This window comes from Cebus imitator, unplaced genomic scaffold, assembly GCF_001604975.1.
Source record: "Cebus imitator isolate Cc_AM_T3 unplaced genomic scaffold, Cebus_imitator-1.0 Scaffold258, whole genome shotgun sequence".
In the NCBI taxonomy this organism is placed as follows: domain Eukaryota; kingdom Metazoa; phylum Chordata; class Mammalia; order Primates; family Cebidae; genus Cebus; species Cebus imitator.
In genome coordinates this window covers 686355-698027 of record NW_016107573.1, presented here as the reverse complement: position 1 = coordinate 698027, position 11673 = coordinate 686355, and the positions used below count along the sequence as shown (strand labels likewise).

The 11673-nt window shown below is 40.9% G+C and overlaps 1 pseudogene across 1 annotated transcript; it reads right to left on the bottom strand.

The window, feature by feature from the left end:
* Positions 1 to 6393: 6393 nt before the first annotated feature.
* LOC108283264 lies at positions 6394 to 6854 on the bottom strand (annotated as a pseudogene). Its single transcript, XR_001816746.2, has one exon. The product of XR_001816746.2 is annotated as a 60S ribosomal protein L32-like (transcript).
* Positions 6855 to 11673: the final 4819 nt, after the last annotated feature.

The following is an 11673-nucleotide window of genomic DNA, read 5'->3' as shown; positions in this document are numbered from 1 at the left end:
CGGCCTTTTTTTTTTTTTTTTAAGATGGAGTCTTACTCTGTCACCCAGGCTGGAGTGCAGTGGCATGATTTCGGCTTGCTGCGACCTCTGCCTCATGGGTTCAAGCGGTATGAATGAACTAAAAATACAAAAATTAGTTGGGTGTGGTGGCAGGTGCCTGTAATCCCAGCTACTCAGGAGGCTGAGGCAGGAGAATTACTTGAATCTGAGAGGCGGAGGTTGCAGTGAACCAAGATCGTGTCACTGCACTCCAGCCTGGCAACAGAGCAAGACTCCATCTCAAAAAAAAGAAGAAGGAGAAGGAGGAAGGAGACGGAGGAAGGAGGAGGAGGAGGAGGAGGAGGAGGAGGAGGAGGAGGAGGAGGAGGAATAACTAAGCCCAAAGAAGAAATAACTAAGCCTGGGCGACAGAGCTAGACTCTATCTCACACACACACACACACACACACAAAAATGCCAGGCTCAGTGGCTCATGCCTATAATCCCAGCTCTTTGAAAGGCCCAGGTGGGTGGATCACGAGGTCAGGAGATCAAGACCATCCTGGACAACATGGTGAAACCCCATCTCTACTAAAAATATAAAAATTAGCTGGGTGTGGTGGTGCAGGCCTGTAGTCCCAGCTACTTGAGAGGCTGAAGCAGGGGAATTGCTTGAACCAGGGAGGCAGAGGTTGCAGTGAGCCAAGAAGACACCACTGCACTCCAGCTTGGTGACAGAGCAAGAAGAAGAAGAAGGAGGAGGAGGAGGAGGAGGAGGGGGGAGGGGGAGGGAGAGGGGGAGGGGGAACTACGAAGCCTAAAGTTAGTAGAAGGGAGGGAACAATAAAGATCAGAGCATAAATAAATGAACTAGAAACTAGAAAAACAATAGAAAAGAGCAATGGGCTAGACATTGTGGCACACACCTGTAATCCCAGCACTTTGGGAGGCCGAGGCAGGCAGATTGCTTGAATCAGGAGTTTGGGACCAGCCTGGCCAATATGGTGAAACCTTGTCTCTACTAAAAATACAAAAATTAGCCGGCGGGGGCGAGGGATGTGCACCTGTAATCCCAGCTACTTGAGAGTCTGAGATGAGAGAATTGCTTGAACCCAAGAGGTAGAGGTCACAGTAAGCCGAGGTCACGCTACTTCACTCCAACCTGGGTGACAGAGCAAGATTCGATGACACCGGCAAGCAACTGTTTGTTCCATATCATGAACAGCAAAATGATCCAGAGGAGGATAGTCAGAGAAGCTTTCAACACACATGGCCTTGCCAAGAGACATATCAATGGTGACAGTATCATCAGATTTTAATAATTTAGTGCCATCTTCCAGCTTCTTACCAGAATGGGGATCAATCTTTTCCTTCAATTCAGGAAACTTGCAAGCAATGATTTGATCTGAATCGTTCAGGATAATCACCTGTGAAAAACAAACTCACCTATCCAAACTCAAAGAATGGACTCAGAGATCCGGAGAACAGCAAAGGTGAGACTTTAAATGACAGTCTTGCAAGATTGGGTTTCTGATGAACAGGCATACCCAGCACAATTTCAACAAAAAATTTATCCACTAGTGCACAGGTCCCTTTTCCAGGATCCTCATAGGCTGGGTACTGTGGAGTCACAATCTTTCCAGATGTTGCCTACTGATTGTTGGGCAGGGGCTTTATGTGTTTTCTTTAGGGTTGTCTTGCTGCATTTTGTTGTAGCCCACAATGCATTGCAATCTTAGTTAGCTCAGGGGCTCTTTAAGTACTTGACTTATGACCTTAGTAGCTGGGTAGCCTGATAAGAACAGACAAATAAAGCTATTTTGCAGGCTAGTAAACTTTTGTTTTAGACTAAATGTTTTTGGTTCAGGTGAGGGCCACTAAGCGAGGTGGAGGAGGTGGAGGGAAGGTGGAGGCCGACAAACAGACATCAGTTATCTAAGCAGGGGCCTAGTGTATATCCTGTTTCTTCTGTAGTTTGCTGACCTAAGCTGATTCAAGGCTTTTTGTCTTAGAAATGGACCATAGTATACATTACACAAATTAAATTGATGATGTAACTGGCTATCCTATTTCAAATTCTATAAGATTTCAAAGTTACAAATAGTTTTGTTTTCTTTCAGTGCTTTTATGATAATGGCAGTGTGTTGCACTAGAAAGAGCAGGGCTCTAAAACCTAAACCTAACTTTATACATATGGACTTTCCAGAACTTTCTGCTACACCCTAGGTTGCCTCTTATAAGTTCTTCGTAAAAGAGGCAAAATGGAGGCAATAATCTGGTTATTGCAATCAGACTCTATTACAAGACCCTAGGAATCCTAAACTCCTCTTTCCCCTTAGATGACATTGCTTTCATTCTATCCTTTTATGATGTTTGGTATATGTATATGTATATGCATATGTAAAATACTGTTAATGTGCAGTGGGGTCATGAATAGATGAGGCTTGGCCTTCAGGTTGCTCATAATACCTCTGGGAAGCCTTTCAGCAAAAAAGAGTGTAACACTTCTCTTACACTCTTCACCCACTTTTCTTCCCACCTTCGCCTTAGCTGGTATGACCTGGTTTTCTCCAATTGCCTCTATGTTCACATCTCTATGCTCATCTCTCCCTCATTCAATTTCAGCCTGTGGAAATCCTAGCCACCCTTCAAGGCTCAGTTCCAATCTGCCCCCTCCAAGAAGTCTTCCTGGAGCTTCCCAGGTCCATCATTTTCTCTCTTTGTCTCTGTTTTCATAGCTCTTTATCTGTTCTGATATTATCACACTCCTCATATTGTACTTGTTTGTGTGTGCCTTTTGATTTAGATCTCTCTGTCCTTTTCAACAATTAATTCCACTATATAGCTTTAATTAACATTCTGCTTTTGAACCTTTATCCCTCCCTGGAGGTAACTATTATTTTGAAGTTACCACTTATCCTCCTTATTGTTATTTTATACTTCATTTCTACATATGTTTGCACCTATAAACCTTCTATTTCTGTCTTTGTCTATCCATAAAACACATACATACATATAGTTTTTGGTGCTTTATTCATTTATTTGTTTACAGAAGCAGACTCTCACTCTGTTGCCCAGGTTGGAGTGCAGTGGCGCTATCTTGGTTCACTGCAACCTCCGCCTCCTTTGTTCAAGCGATTCTCATGCCTCAGCCTCCCAAAGTGCTTGGATTACAGGCATGAGCCACTGTAGCTAGGACTACAGGTGCACACCACCATGCCTGGCTAGTTTTTGTATTTTTAGTAGAAACAGGGTTTCACCACATTGGCCAAGCTGGTCTTGAACTCCTGGCCTCAAGTGATCTGCCTGCCTCAGCCTCCCAAAGTGTTTGGATTACAGGCGTGAGCCACTGTGCCCACTCAGTTTTTGGTGCTTTAAAAAATGCATATAAGTGGAAGCACATGACACTGTACTGTTTTGTTTACTATGGCTTTGTAGTGTCAGTCCTCTTCATCTTCAATATTATGTTGGGTATTCTAGGTTTTTTTCTACATATAAAATTTAAAATCAATTTGTTGATAGTCACAAAATAACTTGCTGGGATTTTGATTGGGATTGCACTGAATCTATAGATCAAGCTTAGAAGAATGGACATCTTGACAATATTGAGTCTTTCTATTTATTTAGTTCTTTTTTCTTCAGAGTTTTGTCCTTTTCCTCATATAGTTCTTGGTATATAATTTGGTTTTGTTTGTTTGTTTGTTTGATTATTATACTTTAAGTTCTGGGGTACATGTGCAGACTTGCAGGATTGCTACATAGGTATATGCACATGCCATGGTGCTTTGCTGCGTCCATCCCCGTTACCTACATTAGGTATTTCTCCTAATGTTATCCCTCCCCAATCTCCACACCCCCTGCTATCCCTCCCCTAGTCCCCTATCCCCCAAGAGACCCCAGTGTGCAATGTTCCCATCCCTGTGTCCATGTGTTCTCATTGTTCAACACCCACTTATGAGTGAGAACATGTGGTGTTTGGTTTTCTGTTCTTGTGTCAGTTTGCTGAGAATGATGGTTTCTGGATTCATCCCTGTCCCTGCAAAGGACATGAACTCATCCTTTTTTTTTGGCTGCATAGCATTCCATGATGTATATGTGCCACATTTTCTTTATCCAGTCTATCATTGATGGACATTTGGGTTGGTTCCAAGTCTTTGCTATTGTAAACAGTGCCACAATGAACATACGTGTGCATGTGTCTTTATAATAGGTCAATTTATAATCCTTTCAGTATATACCCAGTAATGGGATTGCTGGGTCAAATGGTATTTCTATTTCTTGATCCTTGAGGAATCGCCAACACTGTCTTCCACAGTGGTTGACCTAATTTACGCTCCCAGCAACAGTGTGAAAGCGTTCCGATTTCTCCATATCCTCTCCAGCATCTGTCATCTCTGGATCACCATTCTAACTGGCATGAGGTGGTATCTCAATGTGGTTTTGATTTGCATTTCTCTAATGATCAGTGATGATGAGCATTTTTTCATATGTTTGATGGCCACATAAATATCTTCTTTTGAAAAATGTCTGCTCATATCTTTTGCCCACTTTTTGATAGGGTTGTTTATTTTTTTTCTTGTCTATTTGTTTTAGTTCTTTTTAGATTCTGGATATTAGCTCTTTGTCAGATGGGTAGCTTGCAAAAATTTTTTCCCATTCTGTTGGTTGCCGGTTCACTCTAATGATTGTTTCATTTGCTGTGCAGAAGCTCTTAAGTTTAATTAGATCCCATTTGTCTATTTTGGCATTTGTTGCCAATGCTTTTGGTGTTTTAGTCATGAAGTCCTTGCCTATGCCTATGTCCTGAATGGTATTGCCAAGGTTTTCTTCTAGGGTTTTTTTTTTTTTTTTGAGATGGATTTTCGCTCTTGTGACCCAGACTGGAGTGCAGTGGCCCGATCTCGGCTCACCACAACCTCTGACTTCTGGGTTCAAGCAATTCTCCTGCCTCAGCCTCCCGAGTAGCTGGGACTACAGGCGTGTGCCACCATGCCTGGCTAATTTTTGTATTTTTAGTAGAGACGGGGTTTCACCTTGTTGACCAGGATGGTCTCGATCTCTTGACCTCGTGATCCACCCGCCTCGGCCTCTCAAAGTCCTGGGATTATAGGCGTGAGCCATCGCGCCCGGCCTCTTCTAGGGCTTTTATGGTGTTAGGTCTTATGTTTAAATCTTTAAGCCACCTGGAGCTAATTTTTGTATAAGATGTAAGGAAGGGGTCCAGTTTCAGCTTTCTGCACATGGCTAGTCAGTTTTCCCAATACCATTTATTAAACAGGGAATCCTTTCCCCATTGCTTGTTTTTGTCCAGTCTGTCAAAGATCAGATGGTTGTAGATGTGTGGCATTATTTCCAAGGCCTCTGTTCTGTTCCATTGGTCTATATCTCTGTTTTGGTACCAGTACCATGCTGTTTTGATTACTGTGGTTTTGTAGCATAGTTTGAAGTCAGGTAGCCTGATGCCTCCAGCTTTGTTCTTTTTGCTTGGGATTGTCTTGGCTATGTGGGCTCTTTTTTGGTTCCATGTGAAGTTTAAGGTGGTTTTTTCCAGTTCTACGAAGAAGGTCAATGGGAGCTTGTTGGGGATAGCACTGAATCTATAAATTACTTTGGGTAGTATGGCCATTTTCACGATACTGATTCTTCCTAACCATGAGCATGGAATGTTTTTCAGTCTGTTTGTGTCCTCTTTTATTTCCTTGAGCAGTGGTTTGTAGTTCTCCTTGAAGAGGTCCTTCATGTCCTTTGTTAGTTGTATTCCTAAATATTTTATTCTCTTTGTAGCAATTGTGTATGGGGGTTCGCTCATGATTTGGCTGTTTGCGTGTTATTGGTGTATAGGAATGCTGTGATTTTTGCACATTGATTTTGTATCCTGAGACTTTGCTAAAGTTGCTTATCATCTTAAGGAGATTTTTGGCTGAGATGATGCGGTCTTCTAAATATACAATCATGTCATCTGCAAATAGAGACAATTTGACTTCCTCTTTTCCTAACTGAATACAATGATGAGTAGCTGGGATTATAGGTGCCTGCCACTATGCCTGGCCAAATATTGTATTATTAGTAGAGATGGGGTTTCACCATCTTGCCAGGCTGGTCACGAACTCCTGACTCAGGCTATCTGCCTACCTCAGCCGCCCAAAATGTTGGGATTACAGCATTTTGGGATTACACTTGCAACAGTTTTTGACTTAAAGTCTGTTGTGTCTGATAGTTCCTACAGTTGCTTTCTTTTGGCTACCATTTGCATGGGTCTTTTTCCATCCCCTCAATTTTAGCCTGTGTGCTCTTGTATCTAAGATGAAACTCCTGTAGATAGCATATAGTTGAATCTTGTTTTGTTTTTTTAAATCCACTCAGCCACTATATGTCTTTTTTTCTTTCTTTTTTTTTTTTTTAAGGAAGATGCCAGTTTTATTTAAACACAAAATGTGCACATAAGCTATCTACTCATTTTCTTCACTGTGCAGCCTGGCATTGGGGTTGGTGACTCTGATGGCCAGCTGGGCAGCTCTTTCCACAATGGCTTTGCGGTTCTTGGAGGAAAGACTGTGAGCGATCTCAGCACAGTAAGATTTGTTGCACATCAGCAGCACTTCCAGCTCCTTGACGTTGTGGACCAGGAACTTCCGGAAGCCACTGGGCAGCATGTGCTTTGTTTTCTTGTTGCTCCCATAACCAATGTTAGGCATCAAGATCTGGCCCTTGAACCTTCTACGAACCCTGTTGTCAATACCTCTGGGTTTCCGCTAGTTACGCTTAATTTTGACATATCGGTCTGACTGGTGCCGGATGAACTTCTTGGTTCTCTTTTTGAGGATCTTGGGTTTCACAAGGGGTCTAAGGGCGGCCATGATGCCAAGGAGGAGATTGCTGCTACCTCCGTAGGCAGCGCCGAGGAAGAGAGAAGTGACCGTCTTTTTTTCTTTTTCTTTTTTTTCATCCCCTGTAGACTAAGTATCATCTGACTATATATGTCTTTTGATTGGTGGGTTTAATTCATTTATATTTAAAGTAATTATTGATAGGTAAGGACTTACTGTTGTCATTTTTTTATTTCTGTTTTATAGATTATTTGTTTCTTCTCTCTGTGATTTGATGGGTTTTTTTTTTTTTGGCAGTGATATGCTTTGATTATTTTCTCTCAATATTTTGTGTATCTACTGTAGGCTTTTTTTGTGTTTACCGTGAAGCTTGCATAAAATATAGCAGTTTATTTTAAAGCTGACAAAGTGATTCTTACTACCTCTTTCTTTTAATTTTTATACTAGGGTTAGAAATAATTTATACATCACCATTACTTTATTATGTTTTTACGTTTTGGCCCATATATTTACCTTTACTAGCAAGTTTTGTGCTTTATATGCTTTCATGTTGCTGTTTAGCATCTTTTCATTTCAACTTGAAAAACTTCCTTTAGCACTTCCTATAAGGCAAGTCTAGTGGTGATTAATTCCCTCAATCTTTGTCTGAGAAGTCCTTGTCTTTCCTTCATTTTTATAGGATAGTTTTCTGGGCATGGTATTCTTGATTAGTAGGTTTTTTTTTTCCCCCTTTCAGTATCTTTTATTTTTGTTGTTGTTTTGAGACAGGGTCTCACTTTTTTGCCTAGGCTGCAGTGCGGTTGCATGATCATGGCTCCCTGAAGCCTTGACTTCCTTAGCTCAGGTGATTCTCCCACCTCAGCCTCCTCAATAGCTGAGACTATCAGCATGCACCATCACACCCAGCTAATTTTGTATGTAGATATGGGGTCTCACTATGTTTCCCAGGCTGATTTTGAACTCCTAGGTTTAAGTGATCCTCCTGTCTTGGCCTCCCAAAGTGCTGGAACTACAGATGTGAGCCACTGCACCCAGCCAGCACTTTGAATATATCATCTCGCTCTATTCTGGCCTGTAAGGTTTATGCTGAGATATACTCTGACAGTCTTATGGGGATTTCTTTTTATGTAAAAAGTCACATTTATCTTGCTGTTTTCAAAATTACCTCTTTGTCTTTGTGTTTTGACAATTCAATTACAATGTGTCTTGATGTAGAACTCTTTAGGTTTAACCTGTTTGGAGAATTTGGGCCTCATAAATCTGGATGTGAATTTTCCCCAGATTTGGGATTTTTTTCAGTAATTATTTCTTTAAATAAGCTTTTATGCTTATTTCTATTCTCTTTTTGGAGGTGCTGTAATCACACATTGGTTTGCTTGATGTTGTCCCACAAGTCTCACAGGCTTTCTTTATTCTTTTTCATTCCTTTTTTTTGTTCCTTTGGATAATTTCAAATGACCTGTCTCCAAGTTTGCTGATTCTTTCTTTTGTTTGATTGAGTCTGCTGTTGCTGTCTATTGGATTTTTCAGTTCATTCATTGTATTCCTGTTTTGTGACAGAGTCTCACTCTGTTGACTGGCTGGGAATGCAGTGGTGTGATCACTCCAGCCTCAACCTCCTGGCTCAGGTGATCCTCCCATCTCAACCTCCCAAGTAGCTGGAACTACAGGTGTGTGCCACCACACTCAGCTAATTTAAAAAAAATTTTTATGTGTGTAGATGAGGTCTCACTATGTTGCCCAGGCTGATCTCAAGCTCCTGAGCTCAAGCAATCCCTCTGCCTTGGTCTCCTGCAGTGCTGGGATTACAGGCATGAACCACTGCACTTGGCCCATTTTAAAATAAAATTTAATAACAAGAAAAACCGTCATTAAAAAGTGCCAAGTAACAAAAACAGGCTACAAAACTATATGTACATAGTTTGGTCCCCAAATATCTATACTTGGTGTGAGTGTATACAAACAATAATATAAATAAAACCTGAAAGGAAAATTATTAATAGTGTTTACCTGGATGCTAGATGACTTAAAAATACTTTTCAATAGTATTCATACTCCACACTATATGATACACTCAGGATAGTTTGAAGGAAGTCAGTATAAAAAAACAGAGACTAGGCTGGGTGTGGTGGCTCATCCCAGCACTTTGGGAGGCTGAGATGAGCAGATCACCTGAGGTTGGGAGTTCAAAACCAGGCCGGCTAACATGGTGAAACCCTGTCTCTACTAAAAATACCAAATTAGCTGGACATGGTGGTGTGCGCTTGTATTCCTAGCTACTCGAGAGGCTGGGGCAGGAGAATTGCTTGAACCTGGGAGGCGGAGGTTGCAGTGAACCGAGATCCCACCATTGGACTCCAGCCTGGGTGACAGAGTGAGACTCCATCTCCAAAAAAAAAGAAGAAAAAGCAGAGATGAGATACAAAGTTAGAACAAGGGAATTTTGATATTTTGGGTTCCTGGGTCCAGTCGCATGTAAATTTACCCCCATCACCCTTTTGCACAATTTTTTTGAATATACAAATATATATTTTTGTCAGTTTAAACAGTTTCTATCACTTGAATCAAATTTGTGTCATTTTGAGTCATCAAGTTTGGGGTAATTTGTTATGGCAGCATAGAAAACTAATACACCTGCCTACCCTCTAATTTCCCTCCACTTTCTTCTTGGAGCAGCTGGATGTTCAAGAAGCTGGTTTTGCATTTGTGAATCACAATGTGGACTGTGATTGAGATCTGGTCTATTGCCTACTCTCTAGGACTATACTCAACACTAGAACAATTAAAAAATAGAAAAAATGAACAAGATCTTTTGGTTACATAATTTTGGATTGCATGATGCAAATAATTCACATGAATTTTTTCAAGTAGAATGAGTTTTTTTTTTCTAAAACAAAGCAGCTAAATAAATACTGAATTGATAAATGACTATTCTTTATACAATTCAATATTTTTACTTTTAACATGATTATTTCTAAATGTAATTTATTTGTTTTTCATCAGATGAATCACATTTACACTCACTTAAAAAATTTATCCTCACTGCTTATTTTTATCCTGAATTTAGTGATTGCTCCTGTTTCATGCCAGGTGTTCTTTGGATGGAATCTGAGGCTAGGTAGCTCCCTAGAGTCTCTGAGTTCTCTATTACAACTGTGAAAAGGAAAATGAGTCTCTAGATTTTCCAGGAAGAAAGTGCGACAATACTTGTAAAGTGATTAGTGTTTTTTGCTTCAGAGACAGGTGTGACCTCTTCAGAAGGTGGTGTCAGCCCCTGTAGGCCAAACTCCTTCTGAATTGAGCAGGTAAAAATATGCTCCTGCCCACTGAGTTGGAGGAATGAAGGAATATAAAAGGCCCAGTGTTATTTCCTATATCTTGGAATTATGGAACTGGGGCAGATGAGTGCATCATCTAGAGACACTGAGCCCAGGACAGAGGTGAGGCTTACTCAAGGTCACAGGTCATGACAGTGGCACAGACTTCCGGGGGCTCTGCTTTATACCACAGGTTCTGTCACATTTGGCAAATAACCTACCAAGCACCAGCTGTTTTCAGGGTGCAATGGTGCTCCAACTTGCCTCTGTGCTCCTTGTCTTGTGCTGTGCCTTCTGTCTGCCTCTTCCAGTTTGCCCCTTCCCCCTGGTTTATTGTCACTGGTCTTTCTAAATGCTGCTCACATCACTCTTCTGGGGAGCTTTTTCTGACTCCAGTCTCCTAGGGCACAGCCCATTTGGTGTGCTTTCTGGAAACACAGAGCAGTGTGTGGATTTCTTTGTCTTAGTACTTATCATCCTGCATGCATATGGAAGTCAGCTGTTTCCTTGTTGTCTGTCTTCCCACTAATCTCTGAGTCTTCAAAGGTATGAGTCTGGTTTTATTCATATCTGTATCCTAAGCATTCTTCACAATTCCAGGTGCATGGTAGGAACATTATTATCTAATAGTAATATTGGCTTATTAATTGGATTATTACCCAGTTAAGAAGCCAATATTTAATAGTTAATACTATTACATACCAATGAGGTAATTAATTATCTAATTAATAAGCCAATATTAATGGTTAATACTATTAATACTATTACCTACTAATGAGATAACCTATAGTATATGCCTAGCACAATGCATATATTATCTCATTAGTCATTACAATACATTTGTGAAATAGATATTATAACCCCTGTTTTACAGAGGAGAAAACTATGTCTTAGAATGGTTAATTTGTTCAAGTTTATACTACTAGCAAGTGATAGAGCTTAGACTCCACTTAGGTCTATTGGACTCCAAAACTCTCTTAAATAGATTATTATTTTTATTTTTTAGAGACAGGTTCTTGCTCTGTTGCCCAGGCCAAAGTGCAGTTGCATGATCATATCATAGCTCATTGTAGTCTTGAAGTGCTAGGCTCACACCTGCCTCAGCTTCCCAAGTAGCTGAGACTGAAAGTGTGCACCACCGTGTCTGGCTAATTTTTAAAAGTTTTTGGAGAGCTAGAGTCTTGGTATCTTGCTCAGACTGGTCTTAAACTCTTGTCCTTGGGCAGTTTTCTGCCTTGGCCTCCTAAAACTCTGAAATTACAGGTGTGAGCCAACACATCCAGCCTCTGTTCAAGAAATTGTTGATGAAAAGAAGAATGAACCAGTGAGCAAAAGGCACTATGCTGGGCCTATGGGAAGCAACAGACCAGTTGTTTATGTATTTTACTAACGCATCCTGCTAGGTGAGGAAACAGGTACATAAATACTAAGGCCTAATATAGACGCACCCATAATAGGGTCACAGAGAGAGTGTTTTGAGGGTCCAGAGAAGGAAGTAATTTCTTCCATTGGGAGTGAAGTGTGAGGAGGTTTCATGGGGTTAGAGGGCA